Source organism: Hyperolius riggenbachi, chromosome 4, assembly GCF_040937935.1.
Source record: "Hyperolius riggenbachi isolate aHypRig1 chromosome 4, aHypRig1.pri, whole genome shotgun sequence".
Lineage (NCBI taxonomy): Eukaryota > Metazoa > Chordata > Amphibia > Anura > Hyperoliidae > Hyperolius > Hyperolius riggenbachi.
The window spans coordinates 420,512,352-420,530,907 of record NC_090649.1 but is presented as its reverse complement, the minus strand read 5'-3'; the positions used below and the strand labels follow the sequence as shown (position 1 = coordinate 420,530,907).

General features: G+C 47.4%; 1 long non-coding RNA gene across 1 annotated transcript; it reads left to right on the top strand.

The window, feature by feature from the left end:
* Window positions 1-9,435: 9,435 nt before the first annotated feature.
* Window positions 9,436-16,843, top strand: LOC137570909 (uncharacterized). The gene is made up of 3 exons (XR_011031232.1): window positions 9,436-9,548; window positions 11,759-11,817; window positions 14,859-16,843. It is a non-coding gene; the product is annotated as an uncharacterized lncRNA (long non-coding RNA).
* Window positions 16,844-18,556: the final 1,713 nt, after the last annotated feature.

The following is an 18,556-nucleotide window of genomic DNA, read 5'->3' as shown; positions in this document are numbered from 1 at the left end:
TGGTGGCAGCCCCAGGACCACCTAACGCCAATTGGCGTCAAGTCCTGAGTCAGGGTTTTTCAGGAGATCGAGCGCTGATGCGCGCACATCTCTGCTTGGATGACGCCGTCTATTTACTCTGTATAGTGTTACGATCTACAGCAGCGCTGTACTAGGGACAGCCCGTGTGACACTGCTGTCCCCCTAGGCGGCAGAGAGAAGTGATCCGCTGTCATAGGCTGGCTGGCCGGGAGAAGGAGGGTTACAAAAAGAATAGTAAAATGTGTTTATTTTATTTAAAAATGAATACAATAAATATTAAAAAATAAATAAACATCCTGGGAGCGATCAGAGCCCACCAACAGAAAGCTCAGTTGGTGGGCAGAAAAAGGGGGGGGGTCACTTGTGTGTTGAGTTGTACAGCCCTGCAGCGAGGCCTTAAAGCTGCAGTGGCCTAATTACTTAAAAATAGCCTGGTCACTAGGGGGTGTAAGCCCACGGTCCTTAAGTGGGTAACGACCATCCAGTTCTATTTACATAGTCCAACTTATAACAGCAAAGTTGAAGGTAAAGTAGCGACAGTTCCCAAGAAATAAAAAAAAGGCTCCCTGAGATATTTTTAAATTGCTAAATTCAATCAAGTGTGGTACTATTAGCCATTTCCATGTATCTGGCCATCCCTCCAAACTGAAGGAAACTGGTTGGGAAGGCTTCCAAGAGGCCTATTGCAACTTTGAAGCAGTTACAGCAATTGATGGCAAAAAGATGGTCTCTGGGTGCACGTGACAACAATATCACAGGTACTCTACAAACGTCGCTTGTATGGAAGGCTGCAAGCATAAAACCACTGATCAAGAAAGGCTACATTAAAGGGACACTTAAACCAGGAATAAAAAAATCAGTTTTAGTTTCCTGGGGCTTCTACCAGCCCCTTGCAGCCATCACAGTCCCTCGCAGCAGGGCCAGGCCGAGGCATAGGCTGGAGAGGCTCCAGCCTCAGGGTGCAGTGTAGGAGGGGGCGCAGAATTCATTCAGCTGTCATTCCTAATTGTGTTTGAAGCAGAAAGAAATAACAAAAGAGGATACATGGCAGTGACTGCAAGCCATATAACTAGATATTAAGGTGTTGGGGAGGTTGTGGGCCCTGTGGCGCCTCTTAGTCTAATAGCAATCAGTGTGTGACGGCTGGGGTGGCAGGGATGGAGGGGCGCACTTTGGTGTCTCAGCCTTGGGTGCTGGAGGGCCTTGTCCAGGCTCTGCCTCGCAGTCACTCACGGAGACTCCAGTCCCCTGCCGCCAGCTAGTTTCATTTCGGGGACAGGCGCGATAGACCTGGCCACTTGTATTTGTCTTCGCGTTCCCATCCGCAATATCCTCCTGCGCCTGTGAAGAATGCTATTGAGGACAGGAACATGAAGAAGGATATGCCAGGCCTGCACAGACACAGACAGCCCGCCGACTCCCTGTCAGGGCCTGTCAGGGAAAACAAAACTAGCTGGCGGCGGGGGACCTGAGGCTCCAAGAGTGACTGCAAGGGCATAGGACGGCTGCAGGGGGCTGGTAGAAGCCCCAGACAAGTAAAACTGATTTTTTATTCCTGGCATTAGTGTTCCTTTAAGCCGCAGTTAAAGAGTACCCAATGTGACATGGTGAGATAGACATACAATACAATAATACAATAACATTTGTAAAGCGCTTTTCTCCCATAGGACTCAAAGCGCATAGCTGTGTCTCAGATTAATACAGGGTTTCAGGCTGGGTTGTGTTACAGAGGAGATAGTCAGATGTTCATGAATGTCAGACTGAAAAGGTAGGTTTTCAGTTTAGACTTAAATGCTTCCAGGGATGGGGCTGTCCTGATTGGGTGTGGCAGGGAGTTCCAAAGTGTAGGGGCAGCATGACAAAAGGCTCTGTCTCCAAATGTTTTGAGGTGGACTCTGGGGGTGACCAAGGTGTTACGTCCTTTTGATCTAAGATTGTGGGGGGTGTGATGTAGTTGCAACAAGTCCTTCAGGTATCCAGGGTCCAGATTGTGCAAGGATTTGAATGTCAGTAAGCCAATCTTAAACAGAATTCTCCATTTTATCGGTAGCCAGTGGAGTGAGCTCAGGGTTGGTGTTATGTGGCAATGGCGGGGTCGGCTCTTTAACAGCCTTGCGGCGGCATTCTGTACTAATTGCAGGCGGCGTAAGTCTTTCTTATGCAGGCCTGTGTAGAGGACGTTGCAGTAGTCTAACCTTGATGTGACGAAGGCATGAACTAGGGTTGGAAGATCCTCTGAAGGAATTAGGTGTTTAATCCTTGCAATATTCCTTAGGTGAAAGAAGGAATGTTTCACAACAGCTGAGATTTGATTCCTGAAGCTTAATTTCCCATCAATCAGTACTCCCAGGCTGCGCACACAGTCTGAGTTGTTCAGGTCTGAGCTCCCTATCCTTAGCGGTGTTGGTTGAGACTGGAGCTGCTTTGCTGTTGAGCCCTGGCCCTCGATAACAAGAACCTAGGTTTTGTCAGCATTAAAGAGGAACTGTAACATAAAAAGATCCCCTGGGGGGTACTCACCTCGGGTGGGGGAAGCCTCCGGATCCTAATTAGGCTTCCCACGCCGTCCTCCATCCGTCAGGGGTCTCGCTGCAGCCCTCCGTGGAGTCCGGGCAGCGGTGACGTCATTATTTACCTTCCTGGCTCCTGCGCAGGCGCTCTGACGGCTGTCGGCTCCGAACTACACGGAAATACCCGATCGCCGTCGGGTCCGCTCTACTGCGCAGGCGCAAGTTTCCTGCGCCTGCGCAGTAGAGCGGACCCGAATGAGATCGGGTATTTCCGTGTAGTTCGGAATGGAAAGCCGCCACAGCGCCCCCGCTGGAGCCAGCAAAGGTAAATATTGAAATGACAGTCGGCACAGTCGCCGGCTGTTCGGAGGGCTGCGGAGAGACCCCCGTGGGACAGAGGACGGCGTGGGAAGCCTCATTAGGATCCGGAGGCTTCCCCCACCCGAGGTGAGTACCCCCCAGGGGATCTTTTTAATGTTACAGAGTCTCTTTAAGTTTTAGCCAATTGTGTATGTACATGTGTATGTACAGTACTAAGCTAATAACTAGGCTGTGTATGTTACTTTTCTTCTTTTTCTGCCTGAAAGAGTTCACCATAGGCATGTAAGTAACAATTCCCCTCCTGTCAGGACTTAGTAAGACTTTAGTGTATCCCTCACTGATAAGGAAAACTCTCGAAACTCTTGTCTGGAAGAGAACAGCTTCTGAGTGCAGGGGATAAATAAAAATGTCAATAGTTCATATATTTGAACTCTGGGACACTGAGACAATGTGAAAGACCGTATCATTCATATGATACAACATTAAACCTACTTTTTTAACTTTTAAAAAGAAAAGAAAATTGTGGGATTCTGAAGGATGGAAAAAAATTGTTTAGCTCATCAGTTTATTTTTATCTCATGTTTCCAATTGAGTCCTGCCAAAATTCAAATACAAAGAGAACTGATCTGCATGATGCCCAAATGGAATTCTTGGAAGTATCCAATTATTAATACCAAATAACACATAGTTGACATGTTTCCAGACAATACTAGTCTTCAGGGGTGTTGGTAGGAACCTAAGAGGTCCAAGGCACTTTTGGGCACTCCAGATGAAAAATAGGTGAAACCATGCACCAGAATATGGGTGTGGTTATGGGTGGAGCCAAAGTTACATGAACTTAAAAGCGGTCTGAGTTGGCCCTCCCAGCAAAATATTGGATGAAGCCCCTCTCCATTTATACAATAAATAAAAGCAGCATATCATATAAATAAGCAGTGCCCCTTAAACATAGGGCTTCCCACTGAGGCACTACAACTCGCAGCATGCACCCATAGAATAACCACAGCTCCCTGCATACCACCATAAAGGCACCATATCAGCCAGCATGGCACCACAGCACCCAACACACCTCCATAAAAGGCACAACAGCACCCAGCATACCCCCCATAGATGCATCACAGCTCCCAGCATGCCCGCTATTGAGGCACCACGGCTCCCAACATGCCTCCATAGAGGCACCACAGCACCCAGCATACCACCCATGGTGGAGGTGCATGCAGATGTGAGAATGATGCCCACCTTGCCAAAAGCATCTATAGAGATATCCTTTCATTCATGCAGAAAGGAAGTGCAGCAGGAGAAGTGCAGATGTGTGTGAGGTCACAACCCAGGATTTTCAAACGTGAAAATACTAAGAAAACATTCTGGGGTTCTTCTTTAAAGGACAACTGTAATGAGAGGGAAATGGAGGATGCTATATCAATTTCCTTTTAAACAATGCTAGTTGCTTGGCAGCCATGCTGGTCTATTTGGCTGCAGTAGTGTCTGAATCACACCAGAAACGATCATGCAGATAATCTTGTCAGATATGACAATAATGACAGAAACTCCTGATACGCTGAGTGCTGGTTCAGGGTCTATAGCTAAAAGTATTAGAAGCAAAGGATCAGCAGGATAGCCAGGCAACTGGTATTGTTTAAAAGGAAATAAATATGGCAGCCTCCATATATATATCTTATTACAGTTGTTTTTTAACTGCTCAACTACCCCGTCATGCCAATGGGCATGAACACGGCAGCAACTCCAGGACCGCCTAAGTTTGGGGGCGGAGTTTTGCTGGAGGTCGGGCACGCCGATGCGCACGCATCTACGCTTGAATGAGGGAGCTCTGCTCCGTCATCATTCTCCCAGCGGCGATCGCTGCTAGGAGACTGTTACACGGCGAAACCGCGGTCTATATACAGTGTACAGCGTTGCGATTTAAGGCAGTGCTGTACTGGGAACAGCCGTGTGACAGGAGAGGCTGTCCCCTCTGGAGTCACAGAGAGCGATTGACTATCGCTCCGATCGCTGGAATTGGCTGGCGGGGGAGGGAGGGTGGGAATAAAATGGAAACAAGAATACGAATATTTATTAAAAAAACATAAATATTTGTAATAAAATAAACAAACATCCCAGGAGGGATCAGGGCCCACCAACAGAAAGGGGGAATAGAGTTGGCCCGAACGGTTCGCCTGCGAACGGTTCCATGCGAACTTCCGTGGTTCGCGTTCGCGTCCCGCAGGCGAACTTTTGCGGAAGTTCGGTTCGCCCCATAATGCACCATGAGGGTCAACTTTGACCCTCTACATCACAGTCAGCAAGCCTAGTGTAGCCAATTAGGCTACACTAGCCCCTGGAGCCACTCCCCCCCTACTAAAAGGCAGGCAGCGGCGACCATTACGGTCACTCGTGTGCCTGCATTAGTGAGAGTAGGGCGAGCTGCTGCACACTCTCTCTCATAGGGAAAGATTAGTTAGGCTTAGCTTGTCCCTGGCTGCATACCTGTTCTGTGAACCCACCACTGCATACCTGTACTGTGAACCCACCACTGCATACCTGTTCTGTGAACTCACCACTGCATACCTGTTCTGTGAACCCACCACTGCATACCTGTTCTGTGAACCCACCACTGCATACCTGTTCTGTGAACCCACCACTGCATACCTGTTCTGTGAACCCACCACTGCATACCTGTTCTGTGAACCCACCACTGCATACCTGTTCTGTGAACCCACCACTGCATACCTGTTCTGTGAACCCACCACTGCATACCTGTTCTGTGAACCCACCACTGCATACCTGTTCTGTGAACCCACCACTGCATACCTGTTCTGTGAACACGCCACTGCATACCTGTTCTGTTCGGTGAACCCGCCACTGTATACCTGTTCTGTTCAGTGAACCCGCCACTGCATACCTGTTCTGTTCAGTGAACCCGCCACTGTATACCTGTTCTGTTCAGTGAAACCGCCACTGCATACCTGTTCTGTTCAGTGAACCCGCCACTGTATACCTGTTCTGTTCAGTGAACCCGCCACTGCATACCTGTTCTGTTCAGTGAACCCGCCACTGTATACCTGTTCTGTTCAGTGAACCCGCCACTGTATACCTGTTCTGTTCAGTGAACAGTTTGGTGTGTCAGTGTGAAGCAGTACCTTAATTACACTACCTGATTGATGTATACACATGCAAGATGTTTTAAAGCACTTTAGGCCTGTCATTTAGCATTCAATATGATTTCTGCCCTTAAAACGCTGCTTTGTATCCCACTCCGCCATGCCCCCCTCCAGGTGTTAGACCCCTTGAAACATCTTTTCCATCACTTTTGTGGCCAGCATAATTTTTTTTTTTTCAAAGTTCGCATCCCCATTGAAGTCTATTGCGGTTTGCGAACTTTAACGCTAACCGAACCTTCTGCAAAAGTTCGCAAACCCGGTTCGCGAACCTAAAATCGGAGGTTCGGCCCAACTCTAAGGGGGAATCACTTCTGTGCTGAATTGTATGGCCCTGCAGCAAGGCCTTAAAGCTGCAGTGGCCTAATTGGACAAAATAGCCTGGTTACTGGGGGGGGGGGGGGGGGGGGGGGGGGGAGGTAAGCCTATGGTCCTCAAGTGGTTAAAGGAACACTATCATGAAAGATTGTAAAATTTAAAGTACGTTTATCTATGCATAAAAAAAATTGCATTTGACCCACAGTGAAATGCAATATCATTTTGTTTTTCCTATGTTGCTTTTACTTCCATGAAATACAATTCTGACAAATCTGACAGGCTTTGGGTTAGTCCATCTCCTCCTCCTGTGGGATTCTCGGGGCTTTTTTATTTTCAAGAGCACTTACTGAATGGCAGTTGTCCAGTCCAAATGCCAGAATAGAATATTGCAAGTTGTGAGGCTGGCATCTTCATGTAGGCCCCCCTACTTTTGTAAACAATGAATACTGAGGAGATGGACTAGTCCAAAACCTGTCAGATCTGTCAAATTTTTATCACCTACAGTAAGTGACAGCAACATAAGAAAAAAAGTAAATCATAGCACATGTTCACAATGAACAAATGTACATTTATAATGTATGTGTGTACATGTATTTTAAATTTTACAATTTATCATGATAGCAGTCCTGTAAGTCTATGGCCAGCTTAGTTACCGCACCACTACTAGTAAGGAAACATTATCTGGTAGTGACTTGCTGAACTTGGCAAATAACTTTCCCTCCAAGCATGAGAAGTATGCAGGAGAAATTAAGACAAGGTTATCTTAAGAAGACAATAACCGTGTAATTTGTGAATGGCTAAACAAAAACATTAGAAGCATGTTTTGCTACTCCGAATATTTAAGGTGAAATGAATTGAACATTGTAGAACATATGGTTTCCGTGGATTTCAATTGTATGTAAAATGATCTGCCAGTGAGCTGGCAAAGCACCCAGCGCACCTGTGTGTTTTTAAGATCCCACTCATGCTTTTTCTTAATACAAACATTCCAAATAAGAATGCGTTTATGATAATTGCATTGTGCAAAAAAAGGACGACTGTATTCATATTTCAAGTGTGACTGTTCACCTCCAAACCGCTGCGTAGCTACACACCTGTGTGAGTGAGTCATCCTGGCACCGACTACTTTTCAAGATATTCAGCATTCAAGACCTTTACAAACAGGTTCCTTTATTTCCTGTGTGTTTTTTTAACGGATCGAAAATAGCCCATGCAAGTTGCGTAGGTATGTTCTCTGACACAGCTTAGCAGATGGCAAGCGTGATACTGATTTCTGTAGTGGGAATAGTAACAAAACACACCAACAAAACACCTATATTTGGTAAGTCATAACTGCTTGTTTTATAACCAGAAACAAATGTTAATCCAAGGGAATTAATTGACAAACCATGAAACCTAAACTAGATAGTTTATAATAGGTATCTGTTATTAGGTTGCAGGAATCTAGAAATGTCACTAGGGTCAAATCAGGATACAGGTTACGCTTGTGTAAAAAAATGTGGTCTGCTTAAATCACGTTGATCGAATCTGCTGGACTTTGCTCCCAGCATATCTGGTGGATTTACCTTAGATGAATTTGGACAGTTTATCCACTGAAAGTGTATTCAGACCAGCGGGAAAATCTCCATGCTAAGGGCCGGTTCACACTTGCGGTTTTGCAAAAACCGCACCGGATGTCCGGACCGCACCGGAGCCGGATCGGCCCTGAACCGTACGGTTCCTGTCCGGATCCGGTCCGGTTGCATACGGTTTCCGTGCGGTATGAACACGGTTGCTGTCCGGATCCGGATTCTTACAACCTGTATAAAAACAAAAAAAAATGTTGGGGTCTGGGAGGTCAGCAGAAGGGGGACCTGTGGAATCAGGCCCTCTGCTGTTTAGCACTCACCTCCACCTCCGACATGCTGCCAACATCTCCGGATCCGGATCCAGCTGTGCTGCTCCACTCCAAAATGCTTGCCCATGTGTCCCCAGCCAATATCGCCACAAAAATCCGCATAGGAAGTGGGGTAGAACATCCGGATTTTTTGCCAGTGTGTTGTGCGCTCTCCGGTTCTCATTGGTTTCCATTGGCCGGATGGTGCAGTCCGGCTCCGCCCCGGATACGGCTGCCGGAGGAGCCGGACCAAAAAATAGCGCATGTTGGAACGGACACCGGAGTCCGGATCCGGTCCGGCTCCGGTCCGGACGAAACGGACACATGTGAACCCTGGCATAGACTTACATTGCTATGCCGTGCGTCCGTTTCGTCCGGCCAGCATGCGGTGCGGCTCCGGCACGGCTATTCCGGATAGCCACCGCTAATGTGAACCGGGCCTTAGTGGGCAGGGCAGGAGTAGAGGGGGGGGGGGGGGGGTTGAAAGTGATATACACTGAGTGGTAAAAATATTAGAGACACCCCGTTCTTGAAAGTAAACCATTCCAATAGTGAGGTAGTGTAATATAACAATGCGGAGTTGCTTATATAAGGAACAAGGCCCAGATTTACATCACAGGAGCCTATAGGCACAGATGTCCTGGCACTCTAGACTTCTACCTCCACCCTCCAAGCACACCCTTTCCCTTACCTGTCATAGCTGCAGGTGTCCCTTAGCATTAGGTAGCCAGAGGAACCTCAGTATTAAGTAGCTAGAGGTGCCCCCAACTGAAGGGAGATCTCATCAGTGGAATGCTGAGAGCAGGGCGAGTAACCTCTCATTTTCACTCTGCTCGGGACTCTGTGTAAGGAAGGAGGGAGGCACTAGGGGAGGGGAATGAGCCACCTTTCCATCATCAGGTGCCCTTAGGCACGTGCCTACAGTGCCTTATGGTAAATCCGTCCCTGTAAGGAACACTCAGATTTGGACGTAGTTATCACACAAGTTAATGTCAGTTAAAGGACAACTTTAATGAATATAACATAATAAATAAAATTGCTTATATTTTATAATATTCCTTTATAAATTATTTAGTCAATGTTTGCCCATTGTAAAATCTCCCCTTACTCTGCTTATTCTTAAAATGGAAGTACTCCTATTGCTTACCTATTTCTTTTTAAAATGATGGGTGTAATTACGTTTTTTCAAAATGTTCAATGATAAGACATATTTTTATTTATGTATTTAGCCACTCCCACCTGTGACATGCTGCCGATGCAAGGTACGATGTGCAGTGCTAGTCATTCTGATAAGCAGAATTCCTAAAAGGCGTGGCGCATGGCGTTCTCCTCGCTGTTCAACAAAATGTAAGTTACACTTTTTTTTTGCTTAGCTGCTCCCAAGGTTTTAAATTTAGGTTAGGTCACTTGCCCGGAGGTTTGCCTCACCGTGGCGCAAGTGTCTAGTATAATATACTTTGCATGCAAACCATATTGGAAACTAAAGTTGCTCCTAGTTTAATAAATGTTAGCACTTGTCTAGGATGCAGGGCATGCATTTTTCAGTTTGACAGAGGCGGTGTATGCCTGTGCGATTAACCATTCAATTGCAACATGTGTTTAGGGACGCACAGCCTTTCCCCCCACCTTTTTTTAAACACTTGTGTAGGTATACATTCTCACAGCTAATACGATTATTCAGGAAGGAGGGGCTGGAGGAAAGATCTGGCTGGCAAATGACACATGCCAACCAGCATATGGAGGTGCACTCCACCAAACAGCACACATAAAAATAATATTTGAAAAGTAAAAAAATACATGTAGTTCTTTATTTTCATTAGAGTAGTAATATTTATCACATGTCTTATGTAATTGTTAATACATTTTTACATTAAATTTATCACCAGTGGCGTCATCTTCAAGGCCCATCACTGCAGGTTGTTTGTTATCTGTTCCAAAGTGATCCGAAACAACACCTGTTCTCCCAAAGTGCTCTGGACAGAAGGCTGTTTGACCTCATTACCTAGGCTAAGCATTACTCGGAGGGCAGAGATTCATACAAATATACAGCAAGTAAGCTGTAGTAACAGCATAAGCATAAGTAACATAATATTGGGTATCCAATTCCTAAATAGTGCATTACATTCTACTATATGTCATTAAAGTGCCTCTTTAGCTATTTTTGTTTCCATGGACCAAACAACAGATATTCATTAATTATTAACATAGATTTAACATAAATCTGGCAAACATTACCAGTGTTTACAATATCTGCATTTGAAATAAAGATGTCTTGCAGATGATACTGTGTTGTTGTACTATGATGTCTCATAGTGTTTTTTTTACTAGACTCATACACACGTCCAGCATGCACACAACCACACGACCAACATGACAAACCACACAACCTGACGAACAACACAACCTGTATGTCCACCCAGGGGCGTACCTAGAAAGCCCCGGGCCCCCCTGTAAAAAAAAATCCGCCCCCCCCCCCCTTCCAGGGCCTGTTCGGGGACTTTTTGGGGGCAGGAGGGGTCGCAGCATAAGAGGAGAGCTGTGGCCGCAGATCGGTGGGGAGGGGGGAAATTCCCCCCCCCCCTCCCTCACCTCGGGCTCTCCTCTCAGCGCTCACCTCCTGCAATCATTGGTGGTGCTCGTGGCAGCCGCGGCGGCGGCGGCAGGCAAGCTGAGCACATACCTCCTTCTGGCCGGAGGTCTCCGATCACTAAGTTCTTCATAGAGCGTCCTGTTTACACAGGAAGTTCCATAAAGCACTTAGTGATCGGAGAGACCGGCCAGAAGGAGGTATGTGCTCAGCTTGCCTGCCGCAGCCGCGGCTGCCATGAGCGCCACCAATGATTGCTTGCAGGAGGGGAGCGCTGAGAGGAGAGCCCGAGGTGAGGAAGGGGGGGAATTTTCCCCCTCCCCACCGATCTGCGGCCACAGCTCTCCTCTTATGCTGCGACCCCTCCTGCCCCCAAAAAGTCCCCGAGCAGGCCCTAGGGGGGGCCCGGGCCCCCCCGCGACAGCAGGGGTCGCATAGCCTATTGTTATGCCAGTGTGTCCACCTGTATGTCCACACGCCTAGATGGTTAAACAACCAACTCAATTAACATACTGCGCACGCAAGAGGAATGACAGACTACACATTCAAAACAAGTGCAAGTCTTTCAAACAACTTGTACACACGCACCAACAGCATGATATCAGACCAACATAGATCCAACAGTTGGATCGGGCAAACCGCTGGTTATCAGTTGCCCGTCAAGTTGTTTGCACACGTACACATGCCTGATTATCGTCCAACAGACTAAAGTCAGTTGATCAGGCAGCAGATTGGTCCGTGTGTACTTAGCTCTAGTTCTCTATCTCTTTCTCCACTCAATAGGAGAGTTAAACCTGTGTATATAATGGTAACTGTTCTTCCTTTGGTCGTAGATCTTGTGCTATCTAATTTGAATAAACCACAAATTTAATTTTCAAAAAAGGTTATTTTTCACAGACTTAAAATGTAGTTTAGGTATGTAATTTGATGATACTGTTTATATACCTAATTCTGTTATGCTTTCTTAAAGGATAGAACAGAAAAGACCACATTAGTTCAGACTTTGAACTACACCACCAACATTTTCAGGTATTTTATCTTTGATGTCTGTAAGATGTCACTCATAAGCAAATTATGTTTTTATAGCCGTTCACCTGGGCTGTTTTTATTGAATTAAAAGGATGGATATGGATATCAAGATAACAGAGTTTATCAAAAGAAAACATAGTCTTTTACCATCATTTACTGAACCTTTTAGACTTTGGCATCCCGAAGCTAGAGCTTTCAGCATGGATTATTTGATTTCGTTTCAATCAATTGTTGTTAAGCCATCTTTGAATAGTGATTAAAATGCACACATAAACCTGAGGGCATACTATTAAATCATACAAAAGGAAAGTATGTACTTTGCAGTCAGCCATAAGTCAAAAGCCCTACCTATTTGAGGTCTACTGTGCTGACGTTACTGCGCAGAAACCGAACATTGTAAAGTGGTAACATTATCTTGTTTGAAAGGATGCACATTAAAATATGTCTCAGGAACTATAATCCTTGGAGATTAAGTTTCTGTTCATTGGTGGAATCAATTCATCAGCATCTAAAATACTTTGCTCATCTTGGAGATTTGTGCCAGGATTAAAAAGACCAACTGGAAAATTAATTGACTTACGTAACCCAGGCAGTGGATCAGTCTATGTTAGCCAAGGCAAGAGCTGAAAAAAAAGCATATTTTATTTAAAAGACATGGTGGCCAATTGGTCAGACATCTTACGTTACGGCCTTGAGGACACTGGATACATGAAGCTGACACATACGCTGGTGTCACCTCGGCCCTGGCAAAGACCACCAACCTCAGCTGAGAATCACAAGACAGACCAATATGTGTACATCAGCCGCACAATGTCTGCTAAAGTTCCGGCACGCTGGATCTTTAGGGATCAACAATGCCAGAGCCTGCATGATCGCATTGCTCTCCTTGCTCCCCCTGATGGATAATTGCATTGATCATTAGTGAACCTCAAACGTCACCTTAACTCTCAGTTCTACTTTTATCTATTCCAATTTCGGGAGCTTCTTAAAATGTAATCAGGCAGTGGTGACCTGTAATGTGATTATTATTTTTTTATTATTGTTTCAAAAAAATTATGTAGTTTATTTTCATGTGCTCAGTTGAAATTGCTTAAGACTACTTCAGTGTGTCTCTAAAGTGACCATAGTTTAGAAAAATTCCCTCTGAAAGTGATAAAAGTGGAGATACATGGCCTATGTACAATGGTCTAGTTGAAGAACTGGGAACTGAACTTCCGGCTCCATCCATCCAGCAGCTGCTGCTCCACCATAGCATCGGCACCTTTGGTTCAGTCCCTCTATGATGCCTGCCGCTAATCTGGAAAAAAGGGCTGCTGCAGCTGGACGCTTCTGTGACAGCCAGATTATCTTGACCAGCTGACAAATGTTACCCAGGAGTCAGTAGAAATGAACATGACTGCACCTTTTGAACTGGAACATCTTGGCCAGCACTGCCAGATGTCAGTAATCAGAATCCTCAGCAGCATCAGCCATCACTGATGTTTTCTTTCATGAAGAACTGGACTGTCACTGCTGAACCTTCACCTGCTACTGCCCCATCCTCGATATCTCCTTTGGAATACAGATGATTGCTACTGGTGGCGCCATAGTATGACAGCCTCGACACTTGGCTTTCAGACATCTTCCTCCTTATTTTTACTATCCAACCTCCCCCTGAACCTTTATGAGCCCCCCCTTCCCAAACCTTTATGAGCCAAAACCAAATCCCTTTGTACTTGGTGACATAAATGATTCTGATTCTAAGTCTGAATAACTTAAAGGAGTCATCAGGGGAAAAAGTCTAAAATAAGTGGTACTTACCGGCAGGGCCGGCCCTAGACTTTTTGCCGCCTGAGGCAAAAAAATTATTGCTGCCGCCCCCCCCCCCCTTCCCCCCGCGGGGGGGGGGGGGGCGCCGCCGCTGCGGGCCGCAGGAAGTGTCGTCAGTGGAGCGCACGCTTAACAAGGAAGAGGTGAGTGACCCCGCCCGTTGCCTCTTACAATTCAGCCAGCGACATAACTCCTTAAAGCAGGAGCGGAGCGGAGGATGGGGGACCCAGGCGAGGGAGGGGGGGGGTCCGACCCCCCTCCCCGCCGCTAGGCCCAATACCCCCGTCCTGCCCGCTATCCCCTCCAGCTCGGGCGGCTCCCCCACACCCACGGGGCGGGTGCCGCCCCCCCAGAAGTGCCGCCTGAGGCAAATGTTTCACCCCGCCTCATGGGCGGGCCGGCCCTGCTTACCGGGGGCTTCCTCCAGCTCCAAGCTACCAGAACGTACCTTGCTGCAGCTCTGTCCGCAGCCGTTCACCGCAAGTCCATCCCGGTCCCCGGCAATGACGTCAGAGCGACCTCCAAGTCGCTCTGTACTGCGCCTGCGCGAGCGGCGCTGTCAATCACCGCCACGTGGGTCGGTGGGAACTGCACAGGCGCCCCCCCCCAAAGTGCTAGAAGGGCCACATGTGCTGGCTGTGGGCCTGTGGCTCAGGGCCAGTGTCGGAGCCATGCACATTTTTCGCCACAGGGGTGGGGTGGCTAGTGGGCGGGCACAGAAACCAGTCGGTGGACCCAGGGAGGGGTAGGCCTGATGATGTGTGAGGGGCCCCAAAATTTCTGATGGTGGCCCTGTTCGCATCTGACCTGTTTTTGTATCTTGGTGAGCTTCTTCATAGCTCATGGTTGCCTGCTAAGTTGTTACATGTACATGATTACAATTTGTTATCGATGTTGGAAAAAGACAGGTGACAGTCCTAGTTAAATTCAGCAGTGCTGAGAGGGGAGAGTTGCGTGTATCTCCGTAGAAGAAACAGCTGTCAGGCATTCTGTACCCGGCACCCACCACTATCCACTGTGCCTCCTCACTCATCTCGGTATGTGTACCACTTTGTGCTATATGGATTTTGCATCTTTGATGTTCACCTTGCAATAATAAATACAGCCATCTCAGCAGTGCCAGCATTTTTCTTTCTTTCTACTGTATTTTTGGAGTTGCATGTATGTTGTTGGCTGAAGTATGGGGAGAGGGTGAATGGGTTAATCTAAAGCTTTATTAATCTGTGTTTCAGTTTCAGAATTCCCCTGTTCACTGCCTCAAGCCTGTCTACAGTCTCAAGCCAGTCATGGAAACCCTGAATAGAATCAGGATGGCATATAGAAGGAAACAGAAGGAAACCATTGCTGCCCCAGTCTGCTTCTTGCTGCTGCTGTGGGGAACAAGGATGCTCACTGAGCTTGCCACTGCCACCTGCCAGAAGAATCCCCCACCACCGCCCCCACTACTCACAAATCTACTGCTGCTGCCTGATCCACTCTCCACTGTGACTGCCCAGTCTGGCTTTGATGTTGAAGGGTTTGCTCACCACCGCTGCCTCTGGATGTATCTGGACAGGATAGGTCTGTGCAATCCACTGGCCCTCACACACAGCTGTCTTTGCTAGGCCAAAAAGCCAAGACTTTGCTTAGAGATGCCTCAGCCAGCCGAAGTTAATTGTGGCCACCACCAGCTCTGTCACTGATGGCCCAGCCCCTTTGGCAGCCAGGTGATCATTCCTAGTCCTGTACCTGGAACTGCCAGGCCCACACTCTACCATGCCGGCAACAGCATGGGGCACCCCCACCTCGCACATTGGCCGCCTCATTGCATCATGCCGACTCCTCGGTCTGGCTCCAGCTGGGTAAGGCTGATTCAATTATCTTTATAAGGGTATTCTGGAGTTTGTCATCATCAGTGCAACAAGCAATAGCAAAGGCATATAATAGCATGAATGTCTATCTATCTATCTCCCTTTACTTACTTAAAGAGAACACGAGGCGGTTCCTTGGGGGACAGATGGGACACAGCGGCATGTTCTCTGCCTCATGACATGCTTCTGTGTCCCCATACAGCTGCTCTCTGCCCCCTACACACACACACTGCTGCACAATACACCCCACCGAGATTAGCGAAAATACTTGTCACTATCTTGGAGGGTAAATACAGGAGAGGGATTCCCTGTTCAAAATGCCAGCCAGGAGTGTTCCTGCAGGGTTTTCTGAGCTACCATTGGGCAGCTCTCTCTCCCTGGCCACGCCCCCTGCCGTTCCCCCACTTCCCTACACGCTGAAAGAGAGAATCAATCTCTCCTTTCAGCGCCGTGACCCAGAGGTCATAAACGTGAAAGTGGGCCAGTGTGGCCCACAGGAGCGGCGGAGAGCAGTGGTTTTGGCGGCTACCTGATCTGGGGGCTGAGCAGATCAGGTAGCCACCAAAACCGCCACTCCTGTGGGTCGAACTGACCCACTTTCACTTTCACTGGCCCACTTTTCACTTTCTAATCAAAGTCTCCCCAGCTCTCTCATCCCTGGGTGTTACCCCTGCTGCCCCCTCCCCCCACCTCCCTGCATGCTGAAAGAGAGAATCAATCTCTTCTTTCAGTGTCGTGACCCACCTAGAGGTCATAAAAGTGAAAGTGGGCCAATGAGGCCCACAGGTGCTGGGGAGAGCGGCGGTTTTGTCGGCTACCTGATCCGCTCAGCTCCCCGGATCAGGTAGCATTTTTATATTTTTATTTTATGATCCCACCTCGCTCTCTCCTAAAAGCACATCTGTGATCTGAGCTTCTGGTTTTCTTGAAAACTCCACACGTTTTCAGTAATCTATGGCAATCATGTTAGGATAATGATAACCATACATTTGGTAGACATTGTGAATTGATTATTATTACTTATTATTCATAATTATTATTTCAGTGCTTCATGGTCTTTGATATAATGTATGTTCCACGGCACTCAGCTTTTTTCTTCTAGAAAAACTTTTTCCATCGGGTCCAGATCCTTGTAATCCATCTCAAAGAGCTGATAGCTTCATATGTAAACCACCTTCCAAAGACATAAAACTAGAAATTTGCTACCGAAGGGGGATTTTTTTTTTCTCAGTTAAACTGAATTTGCAAAGAATTTTCTCCACCTTTCAGACAAAAGCTACATAAATAGACAGTGGGATTAAAGTGTGTTAGGGTGAAAGTTATGTCAATCTTCCGTACAATAAAACACGTTGGCTTCTCGGCAAACATTTGTAAAAGACTTGTGAACTTTTGTTCTGCTTCTAAAGCTAGCTACAAAGAAAATGTTAATGGTTATGAATTCTTTCTACTGAAACTGGCCACAGAGAGAAATTTGTACATTATTGTGTTTACATGTTGGTTCAGTATATTTACTGAGGACACATTATGACCCATCTGGTTCTCCGGCAATTTGGTTACTTGCATACCTACTGTGTAAATACGTTTTTTTGTACTTAGTTGTTGTTCCATTTTTAAGAAAAAAAAATCACTGCTTTTGAACAGAAAATTAAGTAAACAATGTGCAGGAGATGGCCTCAATTCACTAAGCTTAACTCCTGTCTTTAATAACTCTTCTGAGCTGTTTTACAGTTATCACAATTGTATCACCATGGTAATAACTGTAAAACAGCTCAGAAGAGCAGTGGCGTAGCTACAAACCTCTGGGCCCCGATGCGGAATCTGGATGTGGGCCCCCCCGGCAACAACAGCCCCCCCTCCCCCGGCAACACCTGACGCACACACATATCCGAATCCCTATAGCCAGCTATAGGTCCCCCCAGTATAGGTAGCCAGGCATAGGTAAGCCAGTATAGTTGCCCCCGGTATAGGTTAGCCAGGTAGGTGCCTCCAGCATAGGTAGCCAGTATAGTTGCCCCCAGTATAGGTTAGATAGGTAGGCGCCGCTGGTATAAGTTAGATAGATAGGTGCCCCCAGTACAGGTTAGCTAGGTGGGTGCCTCTAATATAGGTAGCCAGAATAGTTGCCCCCAGCATAGGTTAGATAGGTAGGTGCCCCCAGTATAGGTTAGTTAGGTAGGTGCCTCCAATATAGGTAGCCAGTATAGTTGCCACCTGTATAGGCTAGCTAGGTGCCCCGAATACAGGTTAGATAAGTAAGTGCCCCCAGTATAGGTTAGATAGGTAGGTGCCCCCCAGTATAGGTTAGATTAGGTAGCTGGCCCCAGTATAGGTTAGATGAGGTAGCTGCCCCCCAGTATAGGTTAGATGAGGTAGGTGCCCCCCAGTATAAGGTTAGATGAGGTAGCTGCCCCCCAGTATAGGTTAGATAGATAGCTGCCCCCCAGTATAGGTTAGATTAGGTAGCTGCCCCCCAGGATAGGTTAGGTAGTTGCCCCCCACAAGATAGATTAGGTAGCTGCCCCCCCCAGGATAGGTTAGGTAGCTGCCCCCCCAGGGTAGGTTATATCAGGTAGCTGCCCCCCCCCAGGATAGGTTAGGTAGGTAGCTGCCCCCCAGGATAGGTTAGGTAGGTAGCTGCCCCCCCCAGGATAGGTTAGATTAGGTAGCTGCCCCCCAGGATAGGTTAGGTAGGTAGGTGCCCCCCCCCAGTATAGGTTAGGTAGGTAGCTGCCCCTCCAGGATAGGTGAGGTAGGTAGCTCAGCTGCCCCCCAGGATAGGTTAGGTAGGTAGCTTCCCCCAGGATAGGTTAGATTAGGTAGCTGCCCCCCCAGGATAGCTTAGGTAGGTAGCTGCCCCCCCCCCCCCAGGATAGGTTAAGTAGGTAGCGCCCCCCCCCCAGGATAGATTAGGTAGCTGCCCCCCCCAGGATAGGTTAGGTAGCTGCCCCCCCCCCAGGATAGATTAGGTAGCTGCCCCCCCCCCCCCCAGGATAGATTAGGTAGCTGCCCCCCAGGATAGATTAGGTAGCTGCCCCCCCCCCAGGATAGGTTAGGTAGGTAGCTGCCCCCCAGGATAGGAT